At 41.1% G+C, this 18,440-nt stretch overlaps 1 protein-coding gene across 3 annotated transcripts in view; it reads right to left on the reverse strand.

Moving 5' to 3' along the window:
- LOC139544124 (transcription factor 7-like 1-B) overlaps nucleotides 1–18,440 on the reverse strand; it is a 28,699-nt gene that overhangs the window by 4,633 nt on the left and 5,626 nt on the right. The gene's annotated exons all lie outside the window — the stretch shown is intronic.

Raw genomic sequence — 18,440 nt, forward strand, 5'->3', positions numbered from 1 at the left:
TGCTAAATGCATATAAGGGAAACACTGACGTAAACCACAACAGCTCAGGGGTCAGTCTCCACTCAAAGGAAGTGAGACAGGAAGGAAGAAGGGATAAGCGAGGGGGCTAAAAATGGACATGGCAATTTGCAGGAGTAGAGAGGTCTAGTATCTGTGTAGGGACAAGAATCTTGAGGTGGAAAGTGACCTAGAGGTCGAGAGAGGAGTAGTAAGATGTGCCATAGAGGGGGAGAGAACGTGTGTGACGGGTATAATGCAGGGTTTCTCAAAGTTGACAGGGATGACTGCGGATGTACTGCAGGGAGTAGATTATTTTTAGAATTAATATTACTAACAGATCAAACAAATGTTGGCCAAGGGCTCCGTGGAATAAGTTTAGAGAGTGTAATACAATATTATTAATCTACAGTTTGTGTAAACCTTGGCCACCTGGGCCTGGGATGGATATTGGTATGCAAAAATTACAGGCATAAATGTACTACAATTTAAACTTTAAAACTGCAAAGTTCTCTCTCTGCCCCATGATAAAATGTGTAGAATTGCAGAACATTTGTTTAACGTTCTCTCCATTTCCAAGAGATGGGCCTTTAAAATGTTCCATCCCAGGACCCGAAACTTGGTTCGTCCAGCCTTGCACTTCCAAAGTCATAGTAGAACTCCTTGTGTTGTGATTATGAGGGGTCACTGATGAATTCGCCATCACAAAATTTTATTTTTGTTCACAGCAGACCAACATGCTACATTGAGTCGCTGACTACAGTTGAGGAAAAAACTAACATAGCACACACAATAAGGGTCCCATTGTGTAGCAGGTCAAATAAAACAAAAATAATGAGGACCACAAGAACATAGGTGTTTGCCTGTGCAGGGAGTGTGTGTTCACTGCACAAGGAGAGAAAGTGTGTGAGAGGCTGAGCAGCTCTTCCTCCATACTCTCTATTGTTACCACACACACACACACACACACACACACACACACACACACACACACACACACACACACACACACACACACACACACACACACACACACACACACCAAGGCCCCAGGAAGTTCTGGCTGTGAGCTCTAACTGAAACCAGCTGTTAGAAATACCATACTGATGAAGCCTACACATAAATACACACACTCTCCCTTTCTCTTTTTCTTTATCCCTGAACAATAAGGAGTTAGCTGCTCTATCATGAAGTCACTGCACAGCTGGAGGCTAAACATACTGCTTCTTATAAAACACCAAGACACAAACCACACACCAACACCCCCCACCCTCCTTAATTTAGCATAATAGGTTTCATAAGCAGTTTTGTAAACACTATTCACAATAAATAAAAAGCTGTAAACAGCAGTAGGTAGCATCATTTAGCTTTCTTTGTATGTTGCAAAAACATTTGATTGCAGAATACAACAGAATCCTTTTTGAAGTTCAGCGAGAGAAACAAAGGAATTTAAGTCCACGTCAGTTTCTCTCTGCAAACTAGTTAGGTAAAAAAATATATAAAACTCAAAAGTTTGAGGTCACTTAGAAATGTCCTTGTTTTTGAAAGAAAAGCACATTTTTGTCCATTAAAATAACATCAAATTGATCAGAAATACAGTGTAGACATTGTTAATGTTGTAAATGACTATTGTAGCTGGAAACAGCTGATGTTTTATGGAATATCTACAGAGGCCCATTATCAGCAACCATCACTTCTGTGTTCCAATGGCACGTTGTGTTAGCTAATCCAAGTTTATCATTTTAAACGGCTAATTGATCATGAGAAAACCCTTTTGCAATTATGTTAGCACAGCTGAAAACTGTTGTGCTGATTAAAGCAGCAATAAAACTGGCCTTCTTTAGACTAGTTGAGTATCTGGAGCATCAGCATTTGTGGGTTCGTTTACAGGCTCAAAATGGCCAGAAACAAAGAACTTTCTTCTGAAACTCATCAGTCTATTCTTGTTCTGAGAAATGAAGGCTATTCCAGGCGAGACATTGCCAAGAAACTGAAGATCTCGTACAACGCTGTGTACTACTCCCTTCACAGAACAGCGCAAACTGGCACTAACCAGAAAAGGAGGAGGAGTGGGAGACCCTGGTTCACAACTGAGCAAGAGGACAAGTACATTAGAGTGTCTAGTTTGAGAAACAGACGCCTCACAAGTCCTCAACTGGCAGCTTCATTAAATAGTACCCGCAATACACCAGTCTCAACGTCAACAGTGAAGAGGCGACTCAGGAACTCTGCCTAGAAGGCCAGAATCCCGCTGTCCAGTGTCTGTTCTTTTTTGCCCATCTTAATCTTTTATTTTTATTGGCCAGTCTGAGATATGGCTTTTTCTTTGCAACTCTGCCTAGAAGGCCAGCATCCCGGAGTCGCCTCTTCACTATCTTTCTCACATTGAGGGAGAGGTTGTTGTCCTGGCACCACACTGCCAGTTCTCTGACCTCCTCCCTATAGGCTCTCATATCGTTGTCGGTGATCAGGCCTACCACTGTTGTGTCGTCAGCAAACTTAACAATGGTGTTGGAGTCGTGTTTGGCCACGCAGTCGTGGGTGAAGAGGGAATACAGGAGGGGACTAAGTACACACCCCTGAGGGGCCCCAGTGTTAAGGATCAGCGTGGCAGATGTGTTGTTGCCTAATAAGTTAAAAAATAAGATAAATTGCAGAATTGGTTGGGAGAATGTAAAACGTCAGCCATGTTCTTCGGCGCCATCTTCACATCTCCTGCCTAACTCTAAAGGCTTCTGCAAGCTTCCCATCCGAAACAGTTTATGCATATATTATGACGACATTTTGTGACGTTTTGGCATCAGGCAAGAATTTTTCCCTCGAGGCAAGCCAAAGTCTATGCCCCTTCGTTGGTGATTGGTCAACAGTAGGGACTCCTCAATGAAGTGTTTGTCATCATTCAACGAGACATGACTCGTTTTCATGCTCATTTCTTCACTTCACCAAACACGGAAGTTAAATCTAACATTGAGTGACTAAGATCTCCTCAGCAAAAACATCACAATTCATGACAGATTCCGAGTTCTTAGATTAAGTCTAATTATTTTGAGGAAGTGTATACTGGCCACGGTGTCTCAAGACGGACAAACAGTACGACTGCCGCTTTTTATTGTTTTCCAAGCGAAGTTCTTTTCAAATGAAGGTCGAAGGTACACTATATATACACAAAAGTATGTGGACACCCCTTCAAATTAGCGGACTCTGCTATTTCAGCCACACCAGTTGCTGACAGGCGTTTAAAATCGAGCACACAGCCATGCAATCTCTATAAACAAACATTGACAGTAGAATGGCCTTACTGAAGAGCTCAGTGACTTTCAGCGTAGCAGTCATAGGATGCCACGTTTCCAAATGTCTGCACTGCTAGAGCTGCCCCGGTCAACTGTAAGTGCTGTTATTGTGAAGTGGAAACATCTAGGAGCAACAATGGCTCAGTGGTAGACCACACAAGCTCACAGAAAGGAACAAACGAGTGACGAAGCGCGTAAAAATCGTCTGTCCTTGGTTGCAGCACTGACTGCCAAGTTCCAAACTGCCTCTGGAAGCAACATCAGCACAATAAATGTTCGTAAGGAGCTTCATGAAATGTGTTTCCATGGCCGAGCAGCCGCACACAAGTCTAAGAAGACCATACAAAGTGCCAAGCGTCAGCTGGAGTGGTGTAAAGCACACCGCCATTGGACTCTGGAGCAGTGGAAACGCGTTCTTTGGCGTGATGAATCACTAATGCTCTCATGGCTGAATGGAAGCAAGTCCCCGCAGCAATGTTCCAACATCTAGTGGGAACCCTTCCCAGAAGAGTGGACGCTGGCCAGCAGGGAAGTTATTGTCCCTTCGCGCTCTAGCGACTCCTGTGGCGGGCCAGGCGCAATGCACGCTGACACGATCACCAGGTGTACAGTGTTTCCTCCGACACATTGGTGCAGCTGGCTTCCGGGTTAAGTGGGCATTGTCAAGAAGCAGTGCGGTTTGGCTGGGTTGTGTTTCGGAGGACGCACGGCTCTCGACCTTCGCCTCTCCCGAGTCCGTACGGGAGTTGCAGCGATGGGACAAGACTAACTACCAATTGGATACCATGAAAAATGGGGAGAAAATGGAGAAGGAAAGAAAAATAAGGGAAAAAGGGTGCATGTTAAAAGGGGAAAGGGTTCCTGAACAACTCTCCCTGGGTTTACAGTATCCATGGGAAACAGCTTTTCGGGTTTCCCTGGTCCTGGAGAGCTAGACTTAAAGATGCAGCCCGGGATCTTAAGCACAACAAATTTGCAACATATTGTACACTTTTAAAAAATTGTCAGTATGATATGTTATTATAAATAATAATCATAGCAGGACGTAACATCATACGAAACAGATGTAGTACCTTTTTTTTTTACGGGACCCATTTTGGCTCGTGAGCACCACTTTCAAAATTACTGGCTGAAATTATATAAAAGTTTTACTTCCAGTCCTGGAGAGGAGATATCTCCTTTTGTGACTGAATCTGATTTCACCCCTAGAGTTTTTGGTCCATATTTCTGTGAGGATAGATGGTATGCTATGGTTCAGCTAAACCAAATAAAATGTTATTGGTAAAATACACATGTTTAACCGATGTTATGGCGGGTGTAGCGGAATGCTTGCGTTTCTAGCGCCAACAGTAAAGTAATATATAACAAGTAAAATCTAACAATTTCACAACAATACAGTCAAATCCAAAGTAATTAAGAATAAAAAAATATTTGGACGAGTAATGTCGGAGCGGCATAGACTAAGATACAGTAGAATAGAATACAGTATATACAGTTGAAGTCGGAAGTTTACATACACTTAGGTTGGAGTCATAAAGACTTGTTTTTCAACCACTCCACAAATTTCTTGCAAACAAACTATAGTTTTGGCAAGTCGGTTAGGACATCTACTTTGTGCGCGACACAAGTAATTTTTCCAACAATTGTTTACAGACATTATTTCACTTATAATTCACTGTATCACAATTCCAGTGGGTCAGAAGTTACATACACTAAGTTGACTGTGCCTTTAAACAGCTTGGAAAATTCAAAAAAATGATGTCATGGCTTTAGAAGCTTCTGATAGGCTAATTGACATCATTTGAGTCAATTGGAAGTGTACCTGTGGATGTATTTCAAGGCCTACCTTCAAACTCAGTGCCTCTTTGCTTGACATCATGGGAAAATCAAAAGAAATCAGCCAAGACCTCAGAAAGAAAATTGTAGACCTCCACAAGTCTGGTTCATCCTTGGGAGCAATTTCCAAACACCTGAAGGTACCACGTTCATCTGTACAAACAATAGTACGCAAGTATAAACACCATGGGACCACGCAGCCGTCATACCGCTCAGGAAGGAGACGCGTTCTGTCTCCTAGAGATGAACGTACTTTGGTGCGAAAAGTGAAAATCAATCACAGAACAACAGCAAAGGACCTTGTGAAGATGCTGGAGGAAACAGGTACAAAAGTATCTATATCCACAGTAAAACAGGTCATATCGACATAACCTGAAAGGTCGCTCAACAAGGAAGAAGCCACTGCACCAAAACCGACATAAAAAAGCCAGACTACGGTTTGCAACTGCACATGGGGACAAAGATCGTACTTTCTGGAGAAATGTCCTTTGGTCTGATGAAACAAAAATAGAACTGTTTGGCCATAATGACCATCGTTATATTCGGAGTAAAAAGGGGGATGCTTGCAAGCCGAAGAACACCATCCCAACCGTGAAGTAAACCATCCCAACCGTGAAGCACGGGGGTGGCAGTATCATGTTGTGGGGGTGCTTTGCTGCAGGAGGCACTTTACAAAATAGATGGCATCATGAGGGAGGAAAATGATGTGCATATATTGAAGCAACATCTCAAGACATCAGTCAGGAAGTTAAAGATTGGTTGCAAATGGGTCTTCCAAATGAACAATGACCCCAAGCATACTTCCAAAGTTGTAGCAAAATGGCTTAAAACTTCTTATGGCTGCAATCCCGGTAACGGGATCGATATCACAAAAACAAAAAAAGTGCAGGGCGCCAAATTCAAAAAACAGAAATCTCATAATTAAAATTCCTCAGACATTCATGTGTCTTATATCATTTTAAAAGGTAATCTTGTTGTTAATCCCACCAAAGTGTCCGATTTCAAATAGGCTTTTCAGCGAAAGCACTAGAAACGATTATGTTAGGTCACCACAAAACCACAATAAGCAGCCATTTTCCCAGCGAAAGATAGCTTTCACAAAAACTAGAAATAGAGATAAAATGAATCACTAACCTTTGATTATTTTCATCAGATGACACTCAAAGAACTTCATGTTACACAATACATGCATGTTTTGTTTGATTAAGTTCATATTAATATAAAAAAATCGGAGTTTACATTGACGCGACTAGATTCACTAGTTGCAAAAACATCAAGTGACTTTACATAGCCACATCGTTTCAACAGAAACACTCATCATAAATATATGATGATGATAATACAAGTTATACACATGGAATTATAGATATACCTCTCCTTAATTCAACCGGTGTCAGATTTCCAAAAAACTTTACGAAAAAATAAACCATGCAATAATCTGAGACGGAGCTCAGAACAATAGCCAAATTAGCCGCCATGTTGGACTCAACAGAAACCAGAAAATACATGATAAATGTTTCCTTACCTTTGATGAATTCATCAGAATGCAGTCCTAGGAATCCCAGGTCCACAATAAATGCTTGATTTGTTTGTTAATGTCCGTTATTTATGTCAAATTAGCTACTTTGGTTAGCGCGTTTGGTAAACAATTCCAAAGTCACAAAGCGCCTCCACTATAACGTGACGAAATGTCCAAAAAATCCGTAACAGTCAGTAGAAACATGTCAAACGATGTACTGAATCAATCTTTAGAATGTTGTTAACATACATCTTGAATAACGTTCCAACCGGAAAATTAAATTGACTTCAGAAGAGCGGTGAAACGGAGGTCCTCCTCATGTGAAGGCGCATGGTGAATGCGTGATCAGCCCGTGGAAGTGATTACTCATTCCTGTCTCCTTCGGCCCCCCTTCACATTAGATTCATCAGACAAAGTTCTATTGACTGTTGACATCTAGTGGAAGCCATAGGAAGTGAAAACTCATCAATGACTCGCTGTGATTTCAATGAGAGCTTGGTTGAAAATTGGCACCCCCAGAAAAAATACAAACAGGAAGTGGAACTTCTCAGGTTTTTTGCCTGCCATGTGAGTTCTGTTATACTCACAGACATTAATTCAAACAGTTTTAGAAACTTCAGAGTGTTTTCTATCCAATATGAATAATAATATGCATATATTAGCAACTGGGAATGAGGAGCAGGCCGTTTAATACGGGCACCTCTGTGCACCTTTCATCCAAGCTACTCAATACTGCCCCTTCAGCCATAAGAAGTTAAGGACAACAAAGTCAAGGCATTGGAGTGGCCATCACAAAGCCCTTACCTCAATCCTATAGAACATTTGTGGGCAGAACTGAAAAAGCATGTGCGAGCAAGGAGGCCTATAAACCTGACTCCGTTACACCAGCTCTGTCAGGAGGAATGGGCCATTTGACCCAAGTTAAACAATTTAAAGGCAATGCTACCAAATACTAATTGAGTATGTAAACTACTGACCCACTGGGAATTTGACGAAATAAATAAAAGCTGAAATAAATCATTGTCTCTACTATTATTCTGACATTTCACATTCTTCAAATAAAGTGGTGATCCTAACTGACCTAAGACATGGAATTTTTACTAGGATTAAATGTCTGGAATTGTGAAAAACTGAGTTTAAATGTATTTGGCTAAGGTGTATGTAAACTTCCGACATCAACTGTACATAAGAGATGAGTAATGCAAAATAAGTAAACATTATTAAAGGGACTAGTTCCCATTATTTAAGTAGCCAGTGCAAATTGAAATGGTTTAGGGTGTCAGGTAAGGTAGAGGTGATATGATCCTTGACTAGTCTCTCAAAGCACTTCATGATGACAGAAGTGAGTGCTACGTGGCAATAGTCATTTAGTCGTTACCTTTGCTTTCTTGGGTACAGGAACAATGGTGGCCATCTTGAAGCATGTGGGGACAGCAGACTGGGATAGGGAGAGATTGAATATGTCCGTAAACACACCAGCCAGCTGGTCTGCGCATGCTCTGATGCGGCTAGGGATGCCGTCTGGGCCAGCAGCCTTGCGAGGGTTAACAAGCTTAAAATGTCTTACGTTGGCCACAGAGAAGGAGAGCCCACATTCCTTGGTAGCGGGCCGCTTTTGTGGCACTGTGTTGTCCTCAATGCAGGCGAAGGTGTTTAGCTTGTCCGCAAGACGTCGGTGTCCGTGACTAGGCTGGTTTCCCCTTTGTTGTCCGTGATTGTCTGTAGACCCTGCCAAATACGTCTTGTGTTGAATTGCGACTCCACTGTCTCTATACTGACGTTTTGCCTGTTTGATTGCCTTACGGAGGGAATAACTACACTGTTTGTATTTGGCCATATTCCCAGTCACCTTGACATGAGTAAATGCAGTGGTTCACGCATTCAGTTTTGCACAAATGCTTCCATCTATCCACGGTTTCTGGTTAGGGTAGGTTTAAATAGTCAGAGTGGGTACAACATCTCCTATACACTTCATGAGAAACTCAGTCACTGTATCAGTGTATCCATCAATGTTATTCTCAGAGGGTACACGGAACATATCCCAGTCAACATGATCAAAACAATCTTGAAGTGTGGATTCCGATTGGTCAGCCCAGCGTTGAATAGTCGCTAGCACGGGTACTTCGTGTTTGAGTTTCTGCCTATAGGAAGGGAGGAGCAAAATGGAGTTGTGATCAGATTTGCCTAAGGGAGGGCAGGGGTGGGCTATGTAGGCATCTCGGAAGTTGGAGTTGCAGTGGTCGACTGTTTCAGCAGCTCGAGTACTACAGTCAATGTGTTGATAGAACTTCGGCAGCGGTTTCCTAAAAATGTCTTTGTTAAAATTCCCCAGCAACAATAAATACGGCCTCAGGATATGTGGTTTCCAGCTTGCATAAAGTCCAGTGAAGGTCTTTGAGGGCTGTCGTGGTATCAGCTTGAGGGGGGAATATACACGGCTGTGACTATAACCGAAGATAATTCTCTCTTCGGAGGTAACACGGTCGGTATTTGATTGCGAGATATTGTAGGTCGGGTGAACAAAAGTACTTGAGTTCCTGTATGTTATCACAATCACACCATGAGTAGTTGATCATGAAACATACACCCCCACCCTCCTTCCCAGAGAGATATTTATTCCTGTATGCGCGATGAACTGAGAACCCACCTATACGGACTCAGACAGTACATCCCGAGAGAGCAATGTTTCCGTGAAACAGATTGTGTTACAATTCCTGATGTGTCATTGGAAGGAAATCCTTCCAGATAAGTCCACTCCGAACACCTCTTCTCCTCTGGCGATGTTTTGGATCAGCCTCTGGAATCAGTTAACCTGTCTAGCCCCGGGGTTCCGCTAGCGGAACCCCCCCCACATTCCACTGAAAAGGCAGTGCGCGAAATTTATTTTTTATATTTAACTTCCACACATTAACAAGTCCAATACAGCAAATGAAATATAAACATCTTGTGAATCCAGCCAACATGTCCGATTTTTTTAATGTTTTACAGCGAAAACACCACATATATTTATGTTAGCTCACCACCAAATACAAAAAAGCACAGACATTTCTTTCACAGCACAGGTAGCTTGCACAAAACCCCCAAATAGAGATAGAATTAGTCACTAACCAAGAAACAACTTCATCAGATGACAGTCTTATAACATGTTATACAATAAATCTATGTTTTGTTCGAAAAATGTGCATATTTCAGGTATAAATCATAGTTTTACATTGCAGCTACAATCACAAATATCACCAAAGCAGCTAGAACAATTACAGAGACCAACGTGAAATACCTAAATACTCATCATAAAACATTTATGAAAAATACATGGTGTACAGCAAATGAAAGATAAACATCTTGTGAATCCAGTCAATATTTCAGATTTTTTAAGTGTTTTACAGCGAAAACACAATATAGCATTATATTATCTTACCACAATAGCCAAAAACACAACCCATTTATCAGCAGCAAAAGTTAGCGATCGCAAAGAAACAGAAAAAGATATATAATTTTTCACTAACTTTGACAAACTTCATCAGATGACAGTCCTATAACATCAGGTTATACAATACACTTATGTTTTGTTTGAAAATGTGCATATTTAGAGCTGAAATCCGTGGTTATACATTGTGAAAACGTAGCAACTTTTTCCCAGAATCTCCGGATATATTTCTGACACTCACCTAATCTGACCAAATAACTCATCATAAACTTTACTAAAAAATACATGTTGTACAGCAAATGAAAGATACACTAGTTCTTAATGCAATCGCCGTGTTAGAATTCTAAAAATAACTTTAGTACGACATACAGCTTACGTTATAGCGAGACAGCGCCTGCAATGAGGGCGGAAAATAGTACTAAACATTTTCCACAGAAATACGAAATAACTTCATAAATGGTTCCTATTTTTGCTGAGCTTCCATCAGAATCTTGTACAAGGGGTCCTTTGTCCAGAACAATCGTTGTTTGGTTTTAGAATGTCCTTTTCTCCTGTCGAATTAGCAACCAAAGCTAGCCAAGTGGCGCGAAGCTGTCCATCTTCACCAAACGCAGAGAACGGAAAAAGCCAAAACTCCCGATAAACTTTCAATAATCGGATAAAACTATATTGAAAAAACATACTTTACGATGATATTATCACATGTATCAAATAAAATCAAAGCCGGAGATATTAGCCGTCTATAACGAAAGCTTTTCAGAAGGCAATCCAGGGTCCCTTCCCGCGCCTTGCTGAACAAAGGAAATAGTGGTCACGTCATTCCAAGAGCTCTTGTTCGACCTCAGATCAAGCTAGACACCCCATTCCACCTCTCACTGCCTCTTGACATCTAGTGGAAGGCGTATGAAGTGCATGTATATCCATAGATTTCAAGCAAATGAATAGGAAGGCCCTGGAACAGAGCCTCGATTTCAGATTTTTCACTTCCTGCCAGGAAGTTTGCTGCAAAATGAGTTCTGTTTTACTCACAGATATAATTCAAACGGTTTTAGAAACTTGAGTGTTTTCTATCCAATAGTAATAATAATATGCATATTGTACGAGCAAGAATTGAGTACGAGGCAGTTTAATTTGGGAACGATTTTTTACAAAGTGAAAATAGCGCCACCCTATCCCGAAGAAGTTAAACTGCCTTGGGGGGTACGAACAAAGGATCCAATTCGAGAAAGTCGTATTCCTGGTCATAATGCTGGTGAGTTACCGCCGCTCTGATATTCAAAAGTTATTCCCGGCTGTACGTAATAACACAAAAAAAATCTGGCCTAATAATCTAAGAAATAACACATACAGTCGTGGCCAAAAGTTGAGTGACACAAATATTAATTTTCACAAAGTCTGCTGCCTCAGTTTGTATGATGGCAATTTGCATATACTCCAGAATGTTATGAAGAGTGATCAGATGAAATGCAATAAATTGCAAAGTCCCTCTTTGCCATGCAAATAAACTGAAACCCCCAAAAAACATTTCCACTGCATTTCAGCCCTGCCACAAAAGGACCAGCTGACATCATGTCAGTGATTCTCTCATTAACACAGGTGTGAGTGTTGACAAGGACAAGGCTGGAGATCACTCTGTCATGCTGATTGAGTTCGAAAAACAGACTGGAAGCTTCAAAAGGAGGGTGGTGCTTGGAATCATTGTTCTTCCTCTGTCAACCATGGTTACCGGCCAGGAAACACGTGCCGTCATCATTGTTTTGCACAAAAAGGACTTCACAGGCAAGGATATTGCTGCCAGTAAGATTGCACCTAAATCAACCATTTATCGGATCATCAACAACTTCAAGGAGAGTGGTTCAATTGTTGTGAAGAAGGCTTCAGGGCGCCCAAGAAAGTCCACCAAGCGCCAGGACCATCTCCTAAAGTTGATTCAGCTGCGGAATCGGGGCAACACCAGTACGGAGCATGCTCAGGAATGGCAAAAGGCAGGTGTGAGTACATTAGCACGCACAGTGAGGCGAAGAATTTTGGAGGATGGCCTGGTGTCAAGAAGGGCAGCAAAGAAGCCACTTCTCTCCAAGAAAAACATCAGGGACAGACTGATATTCTGCAAAGGGTACAGGGATTGGACTGCTGAGGACTGGGGTAAAGACATTTTCTCTGATAAATCCCCTTTCTGATTGTTTGGGGCATCCAGAAAAAAAGCTTGTCCGGAGAAGGTGAGCGCTACCATCAGTCCTGTGTCATGCCAACAGTAAAGCATCCTGAGACCATTCATGTGTGGGGTTGCTTCTCAGCCAAGGGAGTGTGCTCACTCACAATTTTGCCTAAGAACACAGCCATGAATAAAGAATGGTTCCAACACATCCTCCGAGAGCAACTTCTCCCAACCATCCAGGAACAGTTTGGTGACGAACAATGCCTTTTCCAGCAGGATGGAGCACCTTGCAATTAGGCAAAAGTGATAACTAAGTGGCTCGGGGAACAAAACATCAATATTTTGGGTCTATGGCCAGGAAACTCCCCAGACCTTAATCCCATTGAGAACTTGTGGTCAATCCTCAAGAGGCGAGTGGACAAACAAAAACCCACAAATTCTGACAAACTCCAAGAATTGATTATGCAAAATGGGCTGCCATCAGTCAGGATGTGGCCCAGAAGTTAATTGACAGCATGCCAGGGCGGATTGCAGAAGTCTTGAAAAAGAAGGGTCAACACTGCAAATATTGACTCTTTGCATCAACTTCATGTAATTGTCAATAAAAGCCTTTGACACTTATGAAACACTTGTAATTACACTTCAGTATTCCAAAGCAACATCTGACAAGAATATCTAAAGACACTGAAGCAGCAAACTTCGTGGAAATTAATATTTGTGTCACTCAACTTTTGGCCATGACTGTACAAAAACAAAATATTGTAAAGTTGCCTAGGAGCTAGAAGCACGGCTGCACTATCTGTCGGTGCCATTTCTGGCTATTCTACAGTGAACCATTTAAATGTAATGACAAAATGTTGATTTCCGCCTAAATAGACATACCCAAAAGTTACTGCTATTCATGTGTAATTGCATGATTCTGACATGCCAAAACTTGGTATATTTGGAAAGAAGACATCTGTGAGATGAGGAAATAAGATAGGAAGATCAGATATAGGAGTTACATACTTCAGAATACACAAGATCACGCACACACAAAATAACCGTTTATTTTTTTTATTTTGAAAGTCATCTTTCAATGACAATCTATTGGTGAATTGATTCCCAGAGCTGTAAACACATTAGATGGCTTCCACAACATGTGAACAATCAGGAAAAAAACTGGATTGATAGACCTAAACTAAAAATGGACAGAGGGTTTTAGTAAGTGGTGTTAGGTGTGGTCACGGGACGTTTTCAAAGTGTCCCTAAACCTCTCCAAAGTGGCATATATTGGTATTTTCTTCTTGAACTGCACTGTTGGTTAAGGGCTTGTAAGTAAGCATTTCACGGTAAAGTCTACACTTGTTGTAGTCGGCGCATGTGACAAATAAAGTTTGATTTGATTTGTCTGTAAATAAGACAATTCCAGTGCCATTACATATTTGCAATCCCTAAATGCTATTTGTTCAGCGTAAAAACACAATTTCTACCATATCAACCTCACTTAAACATTGTGGTGGTGTTATGGGTTATCCAGAGTACATTCAAGTGTCCTTTCAACCTCTCCAAAGTGTCCGAATGTGGTAATTACACTGTGGATGTGCCTAAAAGTTATTGTTCACTATAAAAACAAAATCTCTACAACACCAACATCTCTCAAACATTGTGGTAGTGTCGGGGGACATACAGGGCATATCCAAGTGTTTTTCAACCTTCCAAAGTGCCTGAAAGTTTAGCCTAGGCATATCCAATGTATTGGTCCCACATACAAATGAACTGTTTACAAAAACAATATAAAAGCAACAGATACACAAGTTCCAGTCAAAACTTGGACACACCTACTCATTCCTGGATTTTCTTTATTTATTTTTTTACATAGTAAAATAATAGTGACATATGGAATCATGTAGTAACAAAAACAAAAGTGTTAAACAAATCAAAATATATTTTATATTTGAGATTCTACAAAGTAGCCAACCTTTGCCTTGATGACAGCTTTGCACACTTGACATTCTCTCAACCAGCTCCCTGAGGTAGTCACATGGAATGCATTTCAATTAACAGGTGTGCCTTATTAAAAGTTAAGGAAAGAAATTCAACAAATTAATGCATTTGAGACAATCAGTTGTGTTGTGACAAGGTAGGAGCGGTATACAGAAGATAGCCCTATTAGGTAAAAGACTAAATCCATATTATGGCAAGAACAGCTCAAATAAGCAAAGAGAAACGACAGTCCATCATTATTTTAAGACATGAAGGTCAGTCAACACGGAACATTTCAAGAACTTGCAGTCACAAAAACCATTGCGCGCTATGATGAAACTGGCTCTCATGAGGACCGCCACAGGAAAGGAAGACTCAGAGTTACCTCTGCTGAAGAAGATAAGTTCATTAAAGTTACGAGCCTAAGAAATGGTCGAATTGCTGCAAAGAAACCACTACTAAAGCACAACAATAAAAAGAAGAGACTTACTTGGGCCAAGAAACACAAACAATGAACATTAGACCAGTGGAAATCTGTCCTTTGGTCTGATGAGTAAAAATGTGCGATTTTTGCTTCCAACCGCCGTGTCATTGTGAGAGACAAAGTAGGTGAAAGGATGATCAACGCATGTGTGGTTCCCACCGTGAAGCATGGAGGTGGTGGTGTGATGGTGCCACTGTCTGTGATTTATTTAGAATTCAAGGCACACTTAACCAGCATGGCTACCACAGCATTCTGCAGCGATACGCCATCCAATCTGCTTTGCGCTTAGTGGGACTATCATTTGTGTTTCAAAGGGACAATGACCCAACACACCTCCAGGCGGTGTAAGGGCTATTTGTCCAAGAAGGAGAGTGATCGAGTGCTGCATCAGATGACCTGGCCTCCACAATCACCCGACCTCAACCTAATTGAAATGGTTTGGGATGAGTTGGATGGCAGAGTGAAGGAAAAGCAGCCAACAAGTGCTCAGCATATGTGGGAACTCCTTCAAGACTGTTGGAAAAGCATTCCAGGTGAAGCTGGTTGAGAGAATGCCAACAGTGTGCAAAGCTGTCATCAAGGCAAAGGATGGCTAATTTGAATAATCTCAAATATAACATTTGTTTGATTTGTTTAACACTTTTTTGGTTAATACATGATTCTATGTGTGTTATTTCATAATTTTGATGTCTTCACTATTACTCTATAACGTATAAAATTGTAAAAATAAAGAAAACCCTAGACTGAGTAGGTGTGTCCAAAACTTTTTACTGATACTGTACATAAAAAACGAACTTGGTTACACACGTGTCCTTCACAAAAAAAGATGCAAAAATAGAAATAAGCTTTACTATTTACAAATGGCAGTCGTGCTTGTTTTACATCCCAGGTGTAGATGATTAGACTTCACTTTCACCGTAGCTTGTGCATGTCGATGAGTGTGCATGAGTCTTTGAAGCAGTCCCTCTCTACCAGGAAACAAAAAGCAAACTGGCATTTCGGACAGAAGATCTGGCATTTTACCCTCCACCCTTGTTTTGTGCAATGCTTGTAGATTTTCCTTTGGTCATGTGTGTTAGATAGTGGCACTCACCTTGAGTGTGTGGTCTTGTGATGGTTGTGAGGTTGCTTTGGGCCCCCAATTCAGCTATTTCCAACACCAGCTGCTCTCGGAAGGCCAACTGGGAAAGAGGAGCTTGACCTTTTGCTTTGGCCATATGCTTGTGGAGAATGAAACTATTTACTGTAGCAATGTCCACAAAGTGTAAAAAAATAAATAATAATAAAATCTACCACTTCCTGGTCTTGTGGAGGACCTGGTAGTAGCCTATCAGAACATCAGATAGGTCGACACCCCCCACGATAGCATTGTAGTCCTTCACAGAAACAGGAATTGGGATATTCTTCCTTTTTCATCCTCCTTGAGACATGGTTGTTATTGAATGCCTTATGCTGTGTGGTGAGTATGGTTACTTCCCTAGTGATCTTCCATTTCACAAAAAGCAGCTTGTTAGTCCTGATCGACCGTATGGTCCCCCTCTCTGCTGTCTTTGTCATGTTGTTTACCTTGGTCTTGGGGAAACCAATTCTGTTAGGATGAATGGTGCCACAAGACATTATTTTATTTTTCAAGAGGTCTATCAAAAGTGGATGTGGAACCATCAGATGGGGTGATTGACACAGCAGGTGTAGATGTTGACCGGCGGTGGCGCTTGCTGGGGAGGGATGGCTTCCAAATGTCATCATCCAAATCCTCTGATTCCTCCACTGTTGTGAATTAAATAAATGGATATATTGTTGAAGACACAGAATTACAGTTGACTATATTTATAAAATATTACTGTAAAGTAAACACACTAAGCCTAAACTTTATCTATACAGTGACTCACATAGGTGTGAAGTACACAAAATGCAAACAGTGAGAACCACAAATAAACAATGGCTAGGAGAGTTTAGTGGCCTCTCCAAAGTTACAAGGATGAAACTTAGAACAGTGAACTAATATGAAACATAGGCCTATGTAACAAGTCATTTCTATGTAAACTAAATCCAAAGCACAAATAGCAGATCCAAAGCACAAATAGCAGAAAACTTATCAAAAATTAAATGCATTTCGTAAATTATCGATATAAAGTCATGAAAATAATTTACTTACAGAGCTAAAAGTGGATCCAATCCTTCTAGAAAGCAATCTTCCTCGGCTGAGTCGAAATAATCGTCGCCCAAATCGCTCCCCTGATCCGAGATCGGTATACATAGCTGCCTTTTTTCGAGCTTCGTGTTTGATATTCTAAACCCCCCCCCCCTTTTTTCTTCATTGAGAAGCGATATTTTATGCTAAAGCGATGAAATTATAGAGAGGAAATCTGTTTACAATGTAATGTAGCGTGCTCGGTGCGTCTCGTCTCTGAGCCAGGTAGCAATAGTTTGCATTACGCATAAAAGGTTCTAGGCCTTGCTTTGTCCCACCCAGGCCAATGGCATATCCCTGAAAAGCTTATCCCATTGGCTACAAGACTGTCAAGGTGCCATAGTGGCCCTGTGTAATGGATGCCTACGGCATGTAAGCAGGTGACGTCATATTTTTGATGAGCAAAGAGTCACTTGGTGGACATTCGATGTTGCCATTAAGTCATACATCATCAGATAACATTGGTAATAGGCTAGATTTGTTCCTACCAACCTAAGGATTAATTTCATACCCCCATGTAGCTATAGGTCAAACACAGACCAAATGGAAGCTTACCTTGTAAGATGTTTGCTGTTTGATGAAAACATTGTGTAAAATAAACATTTTGACTCTCGGGCTGGTGATCAATAACAGTATGTCACAGACTGACAAATAAGACATCATCATGATCTGCAGAGTCCCGGCTCTCGGTGGTGTGAATCGACGTATTCTGTGTTTATTTCGTTTATGCTCCACAGCGCTAACAGGAATGTAGGTAGCAACTATCTTGAAATTAGGTCATTGGCTTGGCCTGCCCTTATACATTCGTATGCCCATATATTGTAGTAAGTCAAATCAAAGTTTATTTGTCACGTGCGCCGAATACAACAGGTGTAGACTTTACAGCGAAATGCTTACTTACATGATCTAACCAATAGTGCAAAAAAGGTATTAGGTGAACAATAGGTAAGTAAAGAAATAAAACAGCAGCAAAAAGACAGGCTATATACAGTAGCAAGGCTACATATAGACACCGGTTAGTCAGGCAGATTGAGGTCACACCAAAGATTTTAAGGCACAGATCAATAACCAAGATACTCAGCTTTCTGCAGACACCCTGCTTTTGCAGCTAGGGGCTACCGTTCTCATTGAACTGAATTGAATAAAAAATCTAATAGGCTCCCCAAATATGGGGACTTTAAGTAGGGATGCATGATATCAGAATCAGACGATATTAGCCAAAAATGCCAACATCGGACCAATGTCTAGTTTAACACCGATGTCAAAGCTGACATGCAAACCTATATAACGTTAGGTAGATGACGTAATGACGCCACGAAAAATACAATGCTACACGCGCAACACCGTATTCCTAACCTGGCCCACAATGTCTGCTGTGTGGATCTACTTTGAAGTTTCAAAGGAAGATAACAAAAAGGCCATATGCAACGTTTGTGCTGCTATTATTTCCTGAGGGGAGAAAGTGAAATCTTTCAATACCACAAACCTAATTACTCATTTGAAAGTGCATCACCCCCAGACGTTCAGCAACTACCTAGAACAAAAGCAGAAAAAAAACTAAGTGCACGCTTCC

Source organism: Salvelinus alpinus, chromosome 18 (assembly GCF_045679555.1).
Source record: "Salvelinus alpinus chromosome 18, SLU_Salpinus.1, whole genome shotgun sequence".
Taxonomy (NCBI): domain Eukaryota; kingdom Metazoa; phylum Chordata; class Actinopteri; order Salmoniformes; family Salmonidae; genus Salvelinus; species Salvelinus alpinus.